Genomic DNA, 20677 nt, shown 5'->3' with positions numbered 1-20677 from the left:
GATCGAGCAACACTTCGGTAACGAGACGAGGCTCGAAGAGAAAGTTGTGCGCGGATGAAAGGTACACAATCATCGAAATTGATTGCGCTGACCAACCGATTGAACCCCTCCGGACCAAGCAAAAATTTAATGCTCAGTGCGGGGTTCTAGTTAGCGACATGATCCCGATCAGCATCGAGCAATGGTTGAAGCCTAAGGACAAAGAATCTCAGGTGTCTTGTGTCAGCGATAGGCAGAAAGCTGATCTTTGGACCGCGCTGCAGGAAAATTTCACCTTCCCGCCAGAGGAGGATCCGGACAATCCAGTTAAAAAGCCTATGATCAAGGGTTATGCTCTTAAGAAGATGGCTGAGCTATTCAGGAGGTGGAAGAATGAGCTAAAATCATCGTTTGTCGACCAAGACAAGACTCCAGAATTCATCGGCCGATTTGAGAAGATCAAAGATCAGTGGCCCGCATTTGTCACCAAAAATAAATCTAAGAGAGCAATGAAGATGTCAGCGACAAACAAGAAAAATGCTGCAAAGAAGAAGCATCACCATCGCACGGGGTCAGGTGGCTACCTGAAAGCCCGGCCGTTGTGGGACAAGGCTGAGAATGACCTCATTGATAAAGGGATCGAACCAGAGACGCGACGCTGGCCAGACCGTTGCAGGACTTGGTTCTTCGGGGTTGGGGGAAAATTGGACCCTGTAACAGGGAAGTGCGTTTGGACCAACGAGCAGCTGAACACACCCATCGAGAAGCTTCAGGAGTATATCGAAAAGGCGCAGCAAGGGACGTTCATTCCGGACAGAGAGAACGACGAGCTCACAGAGGCCCTCGGGAATCCTGAGCACCCCGGACGGACACGAGGCACGCCGGGCTCCCTTTCGTGGAAGGCTGGATTTCCCGACGCAGGCGGTTACAAACGCCGGAGAGGAAGAAGAAAAAGGAGTTGACCCAACTACATGCGTTGCACGCAAGGGTACAAGCGCTAGAGGAACGAGAGGCAGTTCGCAACACGTGACCTGCCGTAGCTACACCCGAAGCTACCCCGCCATCTTAGCGGAGAAGCGGCGTGGCTTCCACGGAGCTGCTTCAGGAGCCTGTCTTCACGGCTCCTGCTAGCTACCCCGTAGATGCTATCACGGAGTCTCAGCATTGCCACCTTATGGCGTAGTGGATGGAATTGAAAGTCAAGGCGGTTGTTGGCTCTGTTGCACCTCCTGAACCTGGCGCAACTTTTCACTGTCGGCCGGTTCCAGAAGGATATGCTAGGGTGATGGTGGATGAAATCACAGAAGGATTTGAGGACCTCCAGCTTGACCACCCTACAGGTGACGGGGAGACTCGGCTGGGTTCTTGTCTGAAGACTCCATGCCTATGGCGGAAGGAGCTCATCAACCTTCCGAACTGGACGCCTCCGCCTCCTCCTCCTCCTCCGGCGAGTTAGGGCACTCCGCCTCCTCCTCCGGCGAGTGACGATCAAGGCACTCAGCCTCCTTCTCCGGCGTGTGGCGGCACTCCGCCTCCTTCTCCGCCTGCACCGGCGTGCCCGAGCAGCCACCAGCCTCCTCCTTCTCCGCCTCGTCAGCAAGGGCGGAAGAGACCCGCCGCCGCCCCGGCTGCTCCAGCGCGTCGTAGTCCTTCTCCTCCTCCTCGTAAGCAAGCACGACAGAAGACAGCCGCAGCCGCTCCGTATGCTCCGGCGTCTAGCAGTACAGCCAGTGGTGGGAGGCAATACAGATACGGTCCACCTCTCAAGCCTCTAGAGAAGTTACCGTACGAGATGACCGTGGAAGAAAACAAGAACATCATGCAAAAAGAAGTGAAGGACTTCTTTGAAGGGGCGAAAGCAGAGAGACATCCACCTCCGGAGGAGAAGGTAGATCCGATGAAAGCAAAGCGCACTATCGATGCCCTGAGGAAACCACCAAAGTCTCCGCCGAAAACCAACTATGAGCGCGTTACCGAAAAGGTATATCTCGAAGCGGAGCGGTCGGGAAGTACTGCCAGTGATCAAAGGTTAAAAGAACGACGAGCAGCTGGGAAAAAATTGCCCAGCTCGGCGAACAAGCGAACCAATCGTGCCCCCCGCTCAATGTGTCTAGCGACATCGTCGCTAATGCTCCGGGGATGGTGCCCGGTTATAACAATCTTGGAGATTACCTGCCCGACGATGTACATTATGATTTCTTGGAGGTGGACGAACACAGATACGAGTACGGGAACCCTCTCGTCAAAGATGAAAAATCTCTAACAACGATGATGCGAAGATTCCATGATTGGTACATGAAAACCTGCAGAGAGTCTGGGGGGATGGATACTTTGTATCTGAGAGTTAAAGAGGAGCACGACCTCGTTGGAATTGATCTGTTGTATGTTCCCTTTGAGGAGTTCTTCCAGTTCTTCAATCAAAAGGCCCTCGACAAATTAACGATCACTTGCTACTGTCTGTAAGTACTACTTCTGTCATTAAGTCTTTATATATAGCTCAGCTCTTTCATTGCATGTATTTATAATTATCCTCACTATATTATGCAGATTGAAGATCATCGAGTGCAGAAAAGCAGAAATGTATGATATTAGGTTCATTAACATAAATCTCATAGATGAATTTCAGGTTAAAAAGAGCACCCAAGATGCCGAGGCCAACTTGCTCAAATCATTGATAATAAATGAAAACAAAGATTTAATACTCTTTCCTTACAACTTCGAGTGAGTGTTACTGTCGTGTGCATATTCGGTTTCCCTTATTACTCGAGCGAGGTTATAGTAATGTAATTGATGAGTTATGCATGTGTGCGCAGCTTCCACTATATTCTCCTGGAGATTAAGCTTGAGCGTGGACTAGTAACCGTCTTAGACTCGAGACGAAAAGATCCCGAGACCTATGCGGACATGACTAAAATTCTCAACAAGTAAGTTCAATCGATCATTATCGCACCATATCGGCAACTTTTTGTTCATTTCATGATATCTCAAGTAATAATTATTTTCTTTGTCTTGCAGGGTTTGGAAACAGTTCACCGCAGAAGCTCCGGGACTGCCGAAGGAGCTGCGATATACATACCCGAAAGTAAGTACTACTAGCTAGCTACTTGCGCGCATCTCCCGTTGATTCTACCTACTTTCATCAATGCCATTTATAATGCTTCATTATCAGTTTGATTGACCTCTATTTCTCCTAAAGTGCTTGTGGCAGGAACAAGGGAATGATTACTGTTGATACTACGTGTGCGAGTTCATGTACAACGCGACTTGCAAAGATAAGCGGGGCTACTCTAAAAGACAATATGAAGTGCGTAAGCTATAATATTCACAATTTTATTTTATTACACCATCATTTCTGTTGAGTTTCATCATATATATGTATTAACCCCCTTCTTCAAATTAGACGTGGCAGATGCGGAATGAACTCCTACCACAAGATCGCATGAAAGCAATTCAAGAGGAATTGGCGGGATTCTTTCTTGACGACGTCATCAATAAAGCCAGAGAATACCATGTGGAACTTGAGTTCAGATGCTAGGGGATTGTAAGAGATCTTACATATTGTATATATATGTAGCCAGTAGCGTCGGATAGATAATACGAAAACTTGTTGTTTGACCAATCTCTCGGAGAAGGAAAGGTCGATCACTTCTCTCGGTATGCATGACGAACTTCTGTACTTAATGGTTTCCTTCATTTTCTTACTAGCTAGCGTGTCGAGGGCCTCTCTATACGTATAGTACGTAGCGTCGACCAAGCACGGAGATAAGAGAGGACACTTCTCTCTATTAATTAATTAGCTACCTAACACAATATATGAAACACCTTAATTAACCATATAAAACCCCCAAATCCACCCCCTTTCAGAAAAAAAAACCAAAACCCTAGCCCCTAAACAGCTGATGCGTGGATGCCTATTGGTCCCGGTTGGTGCCACCAACCGGGACCAAAGGTCCTCCTGCCTGGGCTCGCAGCACCGGCCACGTGGAGGCCCATCTGTCCCGGTTTGTATAAGAACCGGGACTAAAGGCCCAGGGGATTAGTAACGAACCTTTAGTCCCGGTTCCCCAACCGGGACAGATGGGCCTTATAAACCGGGACAAATAGCCCTTTTTCTACTAGTGGCATGTTTGCATTTCTATCGTTTTTTCGGGTCTTTTGTGAAAGTGTTGTAAAACTTTTTTGTTATAATTAAGCCAACCTTGGGACCCTCTGCTCCCTTTCCCTTGTTCAAAAAGAGTTGGTACATATTGCATACCCACCGCATGACTCTATGCACTTATTCTCCTTATGTGAGGGCAAAATAGGAAGACGTTCCCTCACAAAGAAAATAGAATGAAGTTTCCGGCGAAATTGCATGTGCTGGTCAGAGTCCTATAATGCAATCCAACCATCCATTTAAAAAAGGGATCCAATCCTAACATGTGATAATTGACTTTGACAGCAAACACGTTTCCTTTGCACACGAGCAAATTCAAAAGAAAAATCAAACGATCATTACTGCAGTGTGTTAACTTTGGCGAAATTAATTACAGGACGCATGCATTGCATAAAACACACTCGGCTGCTAATTGGAGACCACACCTTTGTTGCCAGCGAGCATCATGTACTTGTCACGGCGACGAAACCCGGTGCATTTGAAACCGAGCGCATCACCGAGCCGATGTTGGACCCAGTTTGCCACCTCAACACCGGTCCTTCCTCCGGCGCATGTCTGATCCGGTGGTACAGGCCCCAAGAACTCCACCCGGTATGAGGGGGCAGGGTTGGCCAAGAACGCTATGGGGTCAAGCCACTTGTGTCCGCTCGTTGTTGTGCCATACAACAATGTCACTTGCGCGTCCAGTGCCACGGGCACCATGTCGTCGGCCAGCTCAGCGAAAAGCGAGCTGAAGCGCAACAAGTAAGGCTCACGACAGGTCGTGCCCTCGGGGCAGACCGCGAGGTCCCCTCGCTCTAGTAGTTGAGATATGGTTTTGGCATCACGGTCGCGGTCACGGGTCAGCCGCACCGTTCTTATGGGCGCCAAGATCTCTGAGAGACGGCTTAGACTATATGTCACGGTCGCCACGGGCTTCTGTAGCGCCGCGGTGAGCATGAGTGGGTCGACCAGCGTCCGGTGTGTGCACACGAACAAGACTCCCCTGGGCTTGGCGTCGGGTCCCATGGAGCAACGCCCAGAGGTGCGGAAGCGGACTCCAAAGAACGCGCCAGCTGCAAAGCTTATCTTGTAGGGCAAGACGATGCCGATGGTGATGCGGATGACGGAGAGGATGAGGCCGAGTGGTAGAAAGAGGAAGAATGCAAGCATGGCAGATGAGGTGGGGAGGAAAGCGAGGCGGCCGTCATGGAAGATGAGCGGCCTCGGGTACCTCTCCCGTGGCAGCTGGGTAGTCTTGGCGCACTCCATGCTCACGATATAAAGCTCCTTCAGTAATTATTTGAAAATTAGACCCATAAGCCAATTATAACAACATGCTAGTACTATCTTGAAAATCACAAAAGATATTTAAATGATATCCCTAAAAAGATGTCTGCAAACCAACTAATAAAAAACATAATTCTTCGCAACTTATGTTTTCTCAATTTCATATATAAGTGATGTTTCATATATAGACGCCAGTTTGTAAGATGTAACTATAACCAACCAGAATTTTCTAATCCTTGGATCATATGATCATCTTGTGGCGAGCTTTATCTTGCAACTTAATAAAAAACATATATAAGTTCCAAAATATTGCAAAAAATATATGCATGCAGAAATCATAAAAATATATTATTGCAAAAAATATACTTGCAAGTTGAGTAAAAAGTAAGTTCATGCACACCGAGCTATAATAAAATTGTCCAACAAAGAGAAACCAGTGGATCCATCAATTGTGATCGCAGTTGTCTGTGCTTTAAAGTCTCTAACTATAATATCTACTAGTATCTTGTTTTTTTTTCTAATTAGTACGATCAAGCATTTTGGGCCATCCATGCTTTTTTCTTGACATTCAACATTTGGATGAAAAACTCAATTTAAATTTTGGAAAGAGTTCCAATCAAGATAAACCCCCCTCCCATTCCCTTCTTGCCCGCTTCCATTCCATGCTGCAGTGTACAGTTGATTTAAAGTTTCGAGAAAGTTTGGTTAGTGGACTAATCATGATGTACTTTGTTATATATACATATATATATATAGTGACCCTATATATATATATATATATATATATATATATATATATATATATATATATATATATATATATATATATATATCATAGCTTGCCACAGAACTAGTTAAGGCTTCCTAAACATTTAACGGTTTAAAAGTAAGTGAAAAATATGAAATAAATAGGGGAGCCTCACTCTAATATAATAAGATGATCCAACGGCGTGATTGTGAAAATATGCATTTATGTGTCCTCAGCAAAAAAAAAACAAGCATTTCAGCTCACTGCAGGATCAATATATATTGAAACATTTGTTCTTTTTGTCCAAGACACATGCAGTCATATTTTTTTCAATCCCTCCGTTGGATCATGTTATATTATAGGTGTGTTGGTTCAGGATTTTTGAGAACTTTTACACCGTCGAAAACCTTAACTAATTATGTGGCAAGCTATTGTAGAAAATCCTACCAAGGACCAAGCAATAGTAATCACAACATCGAGATCAAACGTATGACTATGGGCACTTCTTCCCATGACCCTGCTACAATAGCGCACAGGATATTGTGTCGGCATATGTTACAGTTTGTCTACCCCCCTCAACCACCACACACACACACTCTCTACTAGGAAATAGCTTATAGGTAGACGCTTACTAGTAGCGCGCTATACTGATCCACGCTACTACTATATTACTAGTAGTGCGCTATACATGATGAAAAAAATATGCTACTGATAAATATCTCCCACGGATACGGCATAGTAGTAGCGTGGGTTATAGAACCTGGGCTACTATTGGTTGAATAGCTATAGCGCAGGTGGGACACCCAAGCTACTACTAGCGACGCACCACCCACCACCCACCACCCGATCCACTCCCACCCCACCAAACTCTTCGTGAACCTCACCCCACCCCTCGGTCGAACTCCTCTTCCCCACGATCTCGTCGCCGCCACCACCACCCACGCTGGGACGAGACCGAGGTGGCCAGGCCGCGTCCCAGTCCCGGTCCCTGTACGTGCTGCACCAGTCCACTCACCAGACTCCGCCCGCTCGCCGCTCGTTCCCAATGCCTGCTCGCCACTCCCGCCGATCTGCACCGGAGCAGGAAGGGGCAGCATACCGCCGGACGCCCTGCGCCGCTCCGCAGGCCGGCGCTCGCCTCCGCCGCCACCCGAGGCCTATGCCGCACCCTCGCCGTCTCCGCCCAGTCGGCCAGCCTCGACGCAGGAGTTGGACCATGATCTCGTCGCCCCTCTCCCCCGATTTCTGATTCATTCGCGGCCTCGCGGATCAAATCTGGCCGACTGACTGGCTGACGGACTGATTTCTTGTCGTCACGATGGATGTTGCTTTGCAGGTGGCCAGGGTCTCCGCCTTCGGCGGCGTCGTCTACGGCTCCGTCAAGCTCGGCATCCTCAAGGTAACCCCACCCTCCTCCAGCGCTGCATTTTCCTCTGTGGTGCCGTGTGATTGATGCGATTCTGGTAGCGTCAGTGTTGGCTGGTGCCCCCGTTGGTTGCTAGGGTTAGGAGGAGAGTTCGATCCTAGGGCTGGATCGATTGGATTGGATGTGGCTGTGCTCTGTACATAGACCTTGATTTATTTATTTTGATCTCCGGTGCATACCTAGACAGCCGTAAGTCACATATATTTGAGATAGTTTGTGTAAGCTTGTGACACCAGGGAACTCTTCAGTGTGGCTAAGAAATTAAGATGGGCAAAAGTAGCACAAGAACATTCAACAGAGATAAATCCTTCTCTTAAGAGACAACAGTGTCCATAATTTCTTTCCTGGCAAAAAATTAAATACTTTCCACAACACTATTTAGTTTCAGTGATCCGCCATCGACCAAATGGAAGAACCTCTAGAATAATCTATGTATGCATCCATAGTATATGCTCTTTACCTAAAATCTACATGGAACAATTACACTTTGGAACATGTAGAGGAACTACTGTGGAACTTCAACAAAAAGGAGGCGAGCCATAATGATTTGCAGTAAAACATGTATATTTGCATATACCTTCAGATTGGAGCGTGTGTCGGAGGATGGCAACTACCACAAGTAGATCCTACTGTTTGTTTTTTATCCCAGTTCGGTATCTATTTCCACTCGTTAGCAATTAGTGTTCCACTTGCTTGTCTCTTCGTTGGCCGATAACTACATTAGATGTGTCTTAATTTTTATCCCAGTTCGGTTTTCTCTCAAATTTTATACATCTATATCCCCTCATATGACGCTAGCTGAAGCAGCTTGTTGAGTTATTTTGGAATCTTATAGGCACTTTTCTGTTGAGTGCCTTTGTTTTAAACTATGAGATATGCCTATGTTTAATTCTGAAATCTAAATGCAATCTTATGTTGTTCCACCGAGATTGATTTTCAAAATGTGTATATCTAATGTTTCTTACTGCAGCTTTAAGCTTCACTGTCATCTAACTTTGTCTAGTTAATTTTTGTTATCTGTCTTTGAACCTATAAAAATGGGTGATCTATACACTTGTCGTTTCCTACATGTGTTTCCTGAACATGTCTAAAGTTTTTATAAGAAATGCAGTTCTGAGCTCGGGCAATCGTAGGATGACTAGACACATACTACATATGATTTGAGATGTATATGTATGCAATTTCACCCTTTGCTGAAAACGTCTTATACAATGTCAGACTTTGTGAAGCCACAGGAGCTAGGGGTTGCACCGCAGGAGCAATAGCATGTACAAGTACTGAACATTGAAGATTGCATTGCAGCTCATCAGTATGCCTTCCTTGCAATCTTTGAAGCCTATTAAATTCGGAAGTGTTACTTTTTTCTGTACAAGTTTGTTTGTGTCAAGTACTTGCTAATTGATGTTTTGAGGGGTGCTCATATAATTCCTCGGCAACATGGGAAGTTTTCACATTTGGTCTAGTTGCCTCTATGGGTTAGTGACTTAGCATACATGTTGTAATCAGGTTTCACATTTGCTTCTCTAACAAGTAAGGTCTGTTTTCATTCATAGGTAGAAGATAGCGACAGAGTTGGAAGGTTTGTGCGGAGATCTTACCTCGAGGTTATCACATATGCGCACAATATGACACGGAATTGGCCTAAAATAGGGAGCTACAAGATAAACTTTTAAAGGTTGGTTCCATTTTTTGTATATGTCCTTGTACACTCTTATAATTCTCCCATGATTGAAGTCTGCAATGCTTATAGGACAATCTTTTATTTATAGGTTTACCTCACTGTTTGCTTCAACGAAGAGATTTGAAGAGTTGCAAAAGGTAATTTTGGGGAAAATTTCCGTTGCTGCAAGATAATGAGATGTTGAAGCGGCAGACTGAATCCATGACACCGAAGTGCAATTGCGGAAGATTATCTTTATCTTTCCTTTTCCTTTTTCTTATTATTGAGTGAGAACGGATAGAATGAGGAAATGTGTGATAGTAGATACAACATCTGTAGTAAAAAGAAACTTATGTTTGCAATTGTTAATGACATACATACTTGCATGTTCTTTGAAGTGGTCATTTGTGAGTAGCAATGCATAATGAGGTTTTTTGGCTCATTCATTGCCTTTATTTTCCGGTTAACCATGAAATAGGAGCCCAGCAGTGCTCACTATTGTGTTTACTGGGAACTGTATGCATAAAATGGAATTGGTGGATTTTATTTTTTTATTTATAATGAGTTAGTAGTGGCGTGGGAAAAAACTGAGCGCTACTAGTATCCTAAATACTAGTAGCGTGTGGTACTACAGACGCGCTGCTACTACTTGTTAGTAGTAGCGCGGGTTGCACCCACGCTACTACTAACTTTTTAGTAGTAGCATGGTTCCACTAGCGCTACTACTAACCAAAAAACCCACACTACTAGTAGCCTTTTTCCTAGTAGTGACATACACACACACGCATTACATCAGCCTTAGGATACACACTCCATAGCCTATCTACACACCATACCATGCGAAATCAAGTCCAAACTGTAACTTACCTTGTACAAATCATTTGACACAATTCTAACACATATACATATGGTCTACCTTTGTACACCCTTTCTTGTCAATCTTTGAACACATGATGTTTTGCTAATAAATGGTTTTGTTAGAGCTTGGATTTGTTAAGTTTAGTTGTGGGTTGTGTCCCTGGAAATACATGTTGGCTCTCAGGTCTTGTCCCCCCTTTAAGAGGTCGATGTTCACAAGGTCATCTTGGAGTCCGACTCTCAAGGGGTGGTGCACAAGGTTTCAATGCAACAAAAAGATCTCTTGGCGAATGGTATGGTTGTGCAGGAGGGGAAGGAACTGTTAGAATCCTTTTAGGAGTTCCGAGTTAGTTGGGTGTGATGTTCGGCTAATAATGTTGTCCATAGTTTCGCTAAGGGAGGCTGCTCGAATAAAGTTTGTAAGACTTGGTTCCGGGTAGACCCTGAATTTTGTTATTCGGAGCTAGCCTCCGAGTGTATCGTGACCTAATTATATAAAGGTAGCAATTCCAACTCATTGGGGATCTGTGCTGTCCTTTACGTATTTTATGTAATATAATTACTAGCACAAATGCCTATGCGTTGCAACGGGAGATAAAAAATCTTCCATGTTTCGCTCGTGGGTCCATGCGTTGTCATGGGAGAACACTCGCATATGTGATGCTATCAAGATCGATCTTAACAAAAAAATTAATTATCCATCTGTTAAAGTATCATACATGCATAGCATATGCATTTGTCAACATAAAGAGATATATACATGCCCATGCATTGCCATGGAGGAAAAAATCAACTTCTTATTTCCCAATTAAACCTAGGCACCTTGACCATCCTGAACTCTCTTGTCACTCAAGTAACAACATAAATCTACTTTATTCACGGCCAACGCGGGACAAAAATCTCTATGAGAAAAACAATGGACCAAAGGTACTTTGGGACGCTAGTTTGGCAAAGAGGGTATGTATTCCTGTCCTTAACAACCTAAATTTGTTCATAGTCTCTTAGATATTTCTTGGAAACATCATACATCAATATCACGGTTAGCAATCTCAACTGTGGTATTGTCTCAATCTCAGTGCAAAAATTCAGAACATGCATCCTACCTACTTCTGCTTCTTAGCTTCAGACCCATTTAAAGTAAACAATTAAGCATTGTTGCCATGGTTAGAAATTAAACCAGGTTAAATTAGCAAAATGCAATGTACAACAGACCAGACAAAGTCCTAGTTTATACATACACTACAATCATTGTCATCTATATGCTGGAGTTACCTAAACTAATATTAATAAGAGGAGTAGGACAGATCAACATATATACTCTAGAAACAAACAAACAAAACTACCATAGCCCAACACGTCTTATTTTATTAACATGGCAGCCCAAAAGCCCGGTTCGTTTGCCTCTTTTTTTTGCCATGAGCAAAGAGAAAAGCTCATCTCATCAGTCCAAAGGCCCGTTTGGCCGACACAGAAGCCTCGTATTATACACTTCTAGTCCGACAATGACGTAGCCGATCGTGCAACGTGCCAGCTCACCTTCTTCCCTCCGTCTCTCTCTCTCTCTCTCTCTCTCTGACCCGCACCATGGAGCGCAACCAGCTCCATCGTCCTACGCCTCAACGCCCCGCCCCCCAGCAGCCGTTCCTCGCAGACCCACCACACCGACAACATGGGGAGTCCCTTCTTCTTCTCCGATTCCATCCTGCCATGGAACTCTCTCTCTCTCTCTCTCTCTCTCTAGAGAACCGCCATGCAAAGAAGGCCACAAATCAGGTCTCATGTCTCCCGCTTGGCCCCTCGTTCGCTCCCAGGGCAAGTTAATTCCTGAAACAACTTCATCATTCCCCAGACAACTTTTGAACGTATATAAATTGATGAAAAGTGATGAAAACGAGCGAGGTGGGACTATATAATCTGTTAGTGAACATCTTACACAACTAGAAAGAGGTCAGCTTGGGTGGCTTTGCCTTGTGGGCGCGAGGGAGAGGTTGCGAGTTCATAACCCCAAGAAAGCAATTACTTTTTGCAAGTCGACCCAAAACAGTGTGGACCAAGCCCAACTCGCCCGAGTATAGATGGGCCAACTTCATATGGAAAACTAAGAAAAATGTATGGAGAACTAAGAAATCTTTCGTCCTTTAATATTAGGTAAAGATAAAGATTCAAACCGTTTCCGCATTATGTTCTTGGTATTACCTGAACATCCTATGAGTGGACCATACGTTTCATCACAACATTTAATTTCTCCCACCGTCCACCCACCAACTCTCAGCTACATTTGATTATTGTAGATTGTAGCGCTAATATGCTTTATTAATAGTAGTACTCAACAATTTTGATTTTTGTCCCCTTGAGTTTTGAGCTCAAATTTGACCAAGAATTGAGTAAGAAAATATCCATTGTACTAAAATAATACTATGTCACAAGATTTCTATTTGAAAGAAGTTTTCAATCATATACTTTTTGTGAAATATGACTTCAGATTTATTTATTAAATTTTGGATAAACTTAGTCACAAAACTCGAAGAAAACTTATAAATCTGAATGGAGGAAATATATTAGGGGCTCTTACATTTTGGGTCAAAAATTTTACCATAAATTTAAGTAAGAAATATAAATTATATGTCACAGAAGTTATACTGTGGGAAACCTCTTTCGAATACAAATATAATAATATACTGTTTTTAGCATTATCTCAGATTTTGTTAGCCAAATAGATTTTGCATCTAGACAAATATAAGACAAGTAATTTGGGACGGAGGGAGTATTAGTTTACAGAGAGAGTACATGGGTTGGCTTTTAGGTTGCCTATATATAGATGGCGTGGCTACTAGATAAACCAGCAATCCTAAGATTCTGTTCTAACATGTACAATACACATGACTGGCACTGGATGCATGATGTATACAGAGCATTATTGCTTCGCAAAAGCATGTGTATTCAATAAATGTTACTTTAAGTACAAACAGTAATCAGCCTATGCGCGGTTCCGATGCTCATCACGTCTACTGGTAGGTTCCAAACATCTCCGTCCCTATGCCCTCAAGTAAAAAAGTTGTGGCCTGTGTATATGCTTATGGCTGGTCATAGTGGGGAGTAATTTAGACTAGTGACATACATATGTTACTGGTCTATGTTACTACTTCCTAATTTTTATTTAGTCCGCATATTAGCTTTGGTCAAAGTTAAACTTTGTAAACTTTGAGAAAGTTTCTCAAAAATATTAACATATACAATAACAAATCAATGCCATTAGATTCATTGTTGAATGTATTTTGACATCATATAGATTTGTTATGGTAAATATTTATATTGTTTTCTATAAATTTGGTCAAACTTTACAAAGTTTGACTTCAGTCAAATCTAATATGCAGAGTAAATAAAAACAGAGGGAGTGCCATCTTAGTGGGAAGTGTCATAGGTGTAGTAACATACATGTCTTCATTTATTGCTCTGTAGACTCATTTTGTATTGGGAATCGTTATGTGATGGTAACATATTATGTTACTCTATTTGTCCCTCTCTCTCCTCTTTAATTACATGACACGTCATCTTTTTGCTTATGTGGCATCTATGTTACTACTTATGTTACTCCCACTATGACTAGCCTAACACCAAACGAGCATGCCCCTTCAATAGTGCTGACATTATCATTAGTAAGCTTAGTTATGTATATGTGAGGTTTCATAATAGTGGAGTACTACCACCGTCCTTGTTTATTAGTCCCCTTTGTATTTTGTGTCAAATTTTGACTAAAAATTTAACTAGTAAAATATTAATGCATGTCATAAAAAAATATAATTGGAAACTATGTTCAAATATGAATCCAACAATTTAATTTTTGGTGACATGCATTAATAGTTTGTTAGTTATTTCTCTAGTCAAAATTTGACACAAAATACAAAGGGGACTTATAAACTCGGAAGGAGGTAGTAGTTCCGACCTGTGGCTGCACATGTTCGTGAGGTGCAATAACCTCATTTAATTCCCTCCAAATTACAATAACATCCATCGTCCTGGACAAGGCATCTCCGGGGTGGTCCTCTTGACCTAGAGCCACCACCCCCAACCCTCACCCCTCCAGCCATGCCATCGCCGGAGGATGCCGCCTGGCGAAGCTCGTGCGGCCGACGGCGACGGTGGGTCTCTCTCTCTCTCTCTCTCTCTCTCTCTCTCTCTCTCTCTTGCGGCCAATGTCGGTTCATCGGGCAGCAGGCAAGGTGGCTTTCAGCCTGCGGCGGGGCACCGGAGGCTGGCGGAAGTGCTCCAAATCAACAGGAGTGGCGCGCGTGGTGGCCTTCATCCTTCAAACTCCATCACAAAAGGCAATGGTGGCCTTCGCTGTTTGGAGTTGTTGGTGGCAACCGACTCTTGTCATGGCTTGACTATCTGCTTGTGTGAGCAGGCTCTTCACTTGCGTGGCACCTCACGCAAGACCATGCTATGTGTGTATCTGCTCGGATCACGGAAAGTGGTGTGAATGTCACATGATGACTTCGATTTGATGGTGCTTCTCAAGCACCAGTCTCGAGCTCCAAGGTGAAAACCCGAGGTCTAGCCCTTATTGGTTACTTCCTGCAAATGACGATGTTTCTTATGCCATTATCTTGTTGACGCGTTGTTCGGATTTTTGTTCTGACTTGTTCTTCAGGGTGAAGACTCATGATTTGACATTTGATGGTTGGATCTGGCGACAACGGCACTTTCCTGAAGGTGTTTCCGTTGGAGAATCCTTCTTGTTCTACTAGTGATGTAAAGAGATCTTGGTGCGGATATGATTGCTGCTATAGATTATTGATAATGTTTGTTTTGTGAAGATTATTGATAATGTTTTGATAACTTAGGAGTTTTTCCCCTTTTTACTCAACCAAACGTATAGCTTCGGTCTTGTTTGACTTTGCTAGTTGCTGGTGTGACTTTTGTGTGTGTGCATCCTAACTATAAAGATATGGGATATGTGGCCATTGCTTTTGTATCCTGTTGATGCTTTATTTTATAAGCTAATAAAATCTATATCCTTCGTTGAAAACAAATTATAATACAGACTGTTGGGAACTTAATTATGTCATTTTCCAACTGTAGTCCGAGCGTGATTGTGGTGTAATCCAGCCAAGTAACTTTCGACTTTACACCAAATGTTTCCCATTAAAAGACGGTTTAGTTGTGCGTTGTGTCCAGGGAAATACATTTTGGCTCTCAGGTCTTGTCCCCCTTTAAGAGGTTGATGTTCACAAGGTCATCCTGGAGTTCGACTCTCAAGGGGTGGTGTGCAAGGTTTCAATGCAACCAAAAGATCTCTTGGCAATGGTATGGTTGTGCAAGAGGTGAAGGAACCGTTAGAATCTTTTTAGGAGTTCCGGGTCAGTTGGGTGCGATGTTTGGCTAATAATTTTGCCCATAGTTTTGCTAAGGAAGGCTGCTCGAATAAAAGAGGTAGTCTCGGAGTGTATCGTTATCTAATTATATAAAGGAAGCAAATCCAACTAAAAAATCGTTTGGGGATCTGTGTCGTCCTTTATTTATTTTATGTAAGAGCCGTGCTATACATGCTAAACACACGACGCTGCACAGATGATTTGCAGAGACGACGCAGAAGATCATGCCATCCCATGCACCGGAGTAGCACTACTCCACCGTTTGATTTGAGCATGGGGTGCATGTCGTGAATATACTTTTGTGTGCACAACAATTTCGTTTATGTAATATGAGATTCTGTTCTAACATTACACCCGTTAAGCATTGGGAGAAGGGCGGCCAACCAGCTATTCCACGTGACGCCAGCTGGTTGGCTGCGGTGAGAAACCTTTTGAAATATATTTTTTAAATGATGGCGAGGATTTTTGTATGAAATGTTTATTTTTCATTTTAGATGGAGGTGAGGAGCCCACGTATTTTTCTAAATGGAGGGCTCTGCAAAGTGGCGCTCGCTGGTAGGCTGCAGTGATAATTATTATTTTTACTTCTTTTTTTATATGAAGGTGGGGATTTCTGAGATATTTTTTTAGATGAAGGCGAGGACCCCATATTTTTTTTAAATGAAAACATGCGCAAAACTTTCTCTCAAATGGCGCCACAGAGTGACGCCCATGAGTGGGACTGGATGCATCACGCATATAGAGCATCATTGCTTTGCAAAAGCACGTGTATTTAATTAATGTTACTTTAAGTACGAACAGTGATGAGCCTATGCGCGGTCCCGATTCCCAGCTCGTCTACCGGTAGGTTCCAAACATCCCCGTCCCTATTCCCTCAAATAAGTAGTTGTGGGTCGCGAATATGCTTAACACCAAATGAGCATGCACCTTCAATATGCTGACATTATCATTAGTAAGCTTAATTATATATGTATGTACTATGATGTTTCATAGTGGCTACACATGTTCGTGTGGTACAATAACTTCACTTAAATTCCCTCCAAATTATAATAACATCTATGGTCCTGCACAAGGTGTCTCGGAGGTGGTCCTATTGACCTAGAACAGCCACCCCAACCCTCACCCTCTGGCCACGCCGTCATCAGAGGATGTGGCCAGGTTAAGCTTGTGCGGCCGACTGCGGTGGGGCTTTCTCTCTTGCGGCGGTCCCTCGGTCCATAGGGCAGCAGCGCAAGGTCGCTTGTGAACGTGCGTCGGGGCACCGGAGGCTGGCGGAGGTGCTCCGAATCAACAAGAGTGGCGCGTGCGGTGGCTCCAGGAGCCAGGGTGTCGGGCAGTTGTGCCGGAGAGGCTTTGCCGGTGCTGGACGACGAATCTGCTCCACCTCGGTCAGATACACATTGACAACTCTGGCAGTGGGCTGTGTTGGGTGTGCGGGGCTCGTGGCCCAGATCTGGTGGCGTTGCGTGGACCGTTGTGGCTGCGATCAAGCTACGCCCATCGGATCCAACGGTTGGTGGTGTTACGCCGGACTGAGATCTATGGACGGTGTCTTGAGGCAGAGGGCATGGATGTGCAGTGGCGCTGGTGGATTTTTCTTGCCGGGTCTGGGCAATCTATGAGTGAGATGTCGACGGCCACGTTCCCATCTATAGTTATATGGTGGGTCGGCTTGCTGCTTCCTTATATGGTGGTTCTCCACTCAGACGCGCAGGTGACAACGTGGTCCTGCGCTGCTAGATGATTGGTGAGTCAGGGTTGGAGATCTTGGATCTCTTGATCCGGCGGCAATGACGATTTTCTTTTGTTGCCAAATTATGCCACCACGGAAGGCGATGACGGAGCGTGAGGACGGTACGGAACTATCGAGTCTCCCAAATTTGGATTTGGCGGTACTGGTGGCCTTCCTCCTTCAATCTCCATTCCAGAAGGAAATGGTAACCTTCGTTGTTTGGAGCTCTTGGTGGCGACCGGCTCTTATCACGGCTTGATTGTCTTCTTGTGTGAGCATGCTCTTCACTTGCGTGGTATCTCACGTCAACATCATGCTATGTGTGTATCTGCTCGGATCACGGGAAGTGGTGTGAACGTCACATGATGACTTCAATTAGATGGTGCTTCTCAAATACTAGTCTCTAGCTCTGTGGTGAAAACCCGAGGTCGGACCCTTATTGATTACATTCGGCAATGATGATGTTTCTTATGTCGATATCTTGTTGGACGCGTACTTCGGATTTGCATGGACGTGTTCTTCGGGGGGGGGGGGGGGGCGACTCATGATCTGGCATTTGATAGTTGGATTCGACAACAATGGCGCTTGACCGTCGCTTCCTTCCTAAATGTGTTTCCTTTGGAGAATCCTTCTTGTTCTATTGGTGATGTCAAGAGATGTTGGTGAGGATATGGATGCTGCTATGGATTATTAATAATGTTTGATCACTCGGGAGTTCTTTTCCTTTTTACTCCACCAAGTATCCGCTATTGTGACTTCGCTAGTTTCCGATGTGATTTGTGTGTGTGTGTGTGTGTAACTATAAAGATAACGGATATGTGGCCATTGCTTTTGTATCCTGTTGATGCTTTATTTTAAGCTAATAAAATCAATCCTTCGTTGAAAACAAATTATAATATAGACTGTTGAGAACTTAATTATGTCATTTTCCGACTGTAGCTCGAGCGTGATTGTGATGTTTTTCAACTGTAGCCTGAGCGTGATTATGTCATTTTCCAACTATAGCCCGAGCGTGATTGTGATGTAATACAACCAAGTATCTTTCGGCTTTACACCAAATGTTTTCCATTAAAAGACGGTCTTACAATGAGTGCAAGTTAGGCATGGGTTTTTAGTTAGATCTTTAAGTTGATTAATATGACAGACGAAACGTATGAAATTCGCCACAAAAAATATATGGTAAGAAACTTCGTATGAAGACGAATCTAAAGATACGTTTCATTGCATATAACATATATTTTGCTAGTCAAATAGATTGGCTAAAAAAAACTTGTGTCCGACCTATATTCCCATCTGGAGCGAGTGCTAATAGAGGAAGAGAAATCTATAGGAAGCACGCTAGTTATTAAAAGAAAAGTATAGAAAGCACACACGCACGTACGGACCTTGCAGTAGGGGATGAAGAGGCGGTTCAGTGGGTTGGAGGTCCCGACGACGGCAACGTCGGCCATGGCGCCGTCAGCTCCGAGCACCTCCCTCAAGGCCTTCTGCCTCATGCCCGGCCCTGGCCTGCACAGTAGCCCGGTGAAGTAGCAGTTGTGCCTAATTTTAACCATCTGAAGTTCACGCCCGACCACCACGTCCGCGGACATGTACTCCTTCAGGAACCACTCCGCCATGACCCTCGGCGCGCTCGTCACGGCCACCTTCCTCCTCGCCGGCAGCCACAGTTGGTTGTACACGAGCGCGTTGAGCCCTTCCATGTAGAACTTGGGCAGGACGGCCCGAGCGACGAGGTCGGTGTCCCGTCGCCTGAGCCCGACGAAGGTGACGAACGCCATGGACCTGGACGCTGGCGTCGCTGTGCTCGCCCATGACCCATACGAGGGGGAAGCAGCAGAGCAGGAGCAGCGCCCGGATCAGGCTACCGCCCTCGCAGGCCATGAGCATGAAGTAGGGGAAGAGAGCGGTGGACCTCAGGAGCCTGCCGTCGAAGTCGCACACCACCGTCCGATCGCCGACGGAGGGGATAGTGCACCTGGAGGCGGCAGCGGTGGATGGCTTGGTGACTTGATTGCTGCCGAGCTTCCTGGCGGCGCGGTACAAGTTGATGACCCAATTATTGGCCATCTTGGGTAGAACGGCGTGGAAGACCATCTCCTGCTCCGGTGCTTGCTCGTACGTCCGTGCGCAAAACGGTATTGTGCAAGGTTCAGCAGATACCTGCCAACATATGCTCCTGCCAGAAGCTCAGTTTTCTACCACAAATGTGAAGTAGGGTGTTAGTCGCACTGCGGGAGGCGGGTGCGTTTTGTACAGAGAATCGTCGGGAATTGATGGATATATATGGGGTGGGGAGCTGTGGAGCGTACGATGAACATGAAGTTGAAATATATTGCTCACCTTCCTTTATCAGTTCAGACTTTTAAATGAATTGGCTGGAGTATGAATTTAATACGGGAGTACAGAAAAAGAAATTAAGGTGGTGGGTGGGAGAAGCCAGGGAATGGACCTGAAAGTAGATGGGTGAAACGAAATAACTCTGCAAACGATGGATGGCGGACGAAAATCGCACGACACTCTTGATCGATGGCTGTAGCTCACTGAACATATCGGATGCCTGGCTGATATTCTGTGTTTGTGCATGAATCGGCTGCAAAAATATTGTCGATGTAGCAGTAAAAACATATCTGCAAAAACCAAGGTTTGTCCTATTTCCACATATGCAAAATATTCGAGAAAACATGATATAAAATTGTCTGAGTGTTATGACTAGTTAGGAAATATGAGATAGACTAGCATATGTTCCGGCTTATCTTGTATTTCAAGCTGATCATGTATTTCTATATATATGCACACGAGGCTCAAGCAATAAACATCAATTCCACCAAACACTCTCTATCCCTTCTAACATGGTATCAGCCTAACCGGTCCAAACCCTAGCCATCGCCCACCGCTTGCATCTCGCGTGCCGCCCTCGGGGCGGTCGGCCTCCATGACCGCCGCCCGACGCCGCGCCGCCCGTACCTAGGGTTTGTCCACCTGTCATGTTGACCGGGTGTCCTAGAGAGTCTTTTTTCGAAGATTTGATCTGGATTTCTCACTCTCTCACCGGTCGTCTTATTCGGTGTTTCTTTTTGGGTTTCCGATCTAAAATCTGTTTGCGTCGCCCGCCGCCACAGTCGACCACGCGCCTCTACTCCGACACCGGCGCACACTCGGCCTCTTCTCCGACCCAGCGTCCTCGCACGACGCGGCGGCCAGTCACGACCGTCAATCGCGCTTCTGCCCGCCCGTCGCTCTACGCCGGCCGTCGCCGCCCTCCTCCGACCGGGACTCCTGCCTCACCTCCACCTCCGCCATGTATGTACGGCCGCGTCTGCATGGTGTTGCGTTCGCCGCTTCGCGCTTGGACGATCGGGTGCCGCTGCTGCGTTGGCCGCTTGGGCATCGCTGCACGGGCGCTGATGCTGTGTTGGCCACCCGCGCGTCATCATTGATGCACTCGTCCGCACGTCGTCGCCGCCAGCTTCA

The 20677-nt window shown here is 45.2% G+C and overlaps 1 long non-coding RNA gene and 1 pseudogene across 1 annotated transcript; one reads left to right on the top strand and one right to left on the bottom strand.

The window, feature by feature from the left end:
• Positions 1-4543: 4543 nt before the first annotated feature.
• On the bottom strand, positions 4544-19380 carry LOC123166983 (glycerol-3-phosphate acyltransferase 1-like; annotated as a pseudogene).
• LOC123166984 (uncharacterized) lies at positions 7010-9605 on the top strand. Its single transcript, XR_006483738.1, has 4 exons — positions 7010-7551; positions 8797-8887; positions 9132-9253; positions 9348-9605. It is a non-coding gene; the product is annotated as an uncharacterized lncRNA (long non-coding RNA).
• Positions 19381-20677: the final 1297 nt, after the last annotated feature.

This window comes from Triticum aestivum, chromosome 7D (assembly GCF_018294505.1).
Source record: "Triticum aestivum cultivar Chinese Spring chromosome 7D, IWGSC CS RefSeq v2.1, whole genome shotgun sequence".
Classification (NCBI taxonomy): domain Eukaryota; kingdom Viridiplantae; phylum Streptophyta; class Magnoliopsida; order Poales; family Poaceae; genus Triticum; species Triticum aestivum.
Note: the sequence above shows the minus strand (reverse complement) of the source record. Positions and strands in the feature narration are given on the sequence as shown.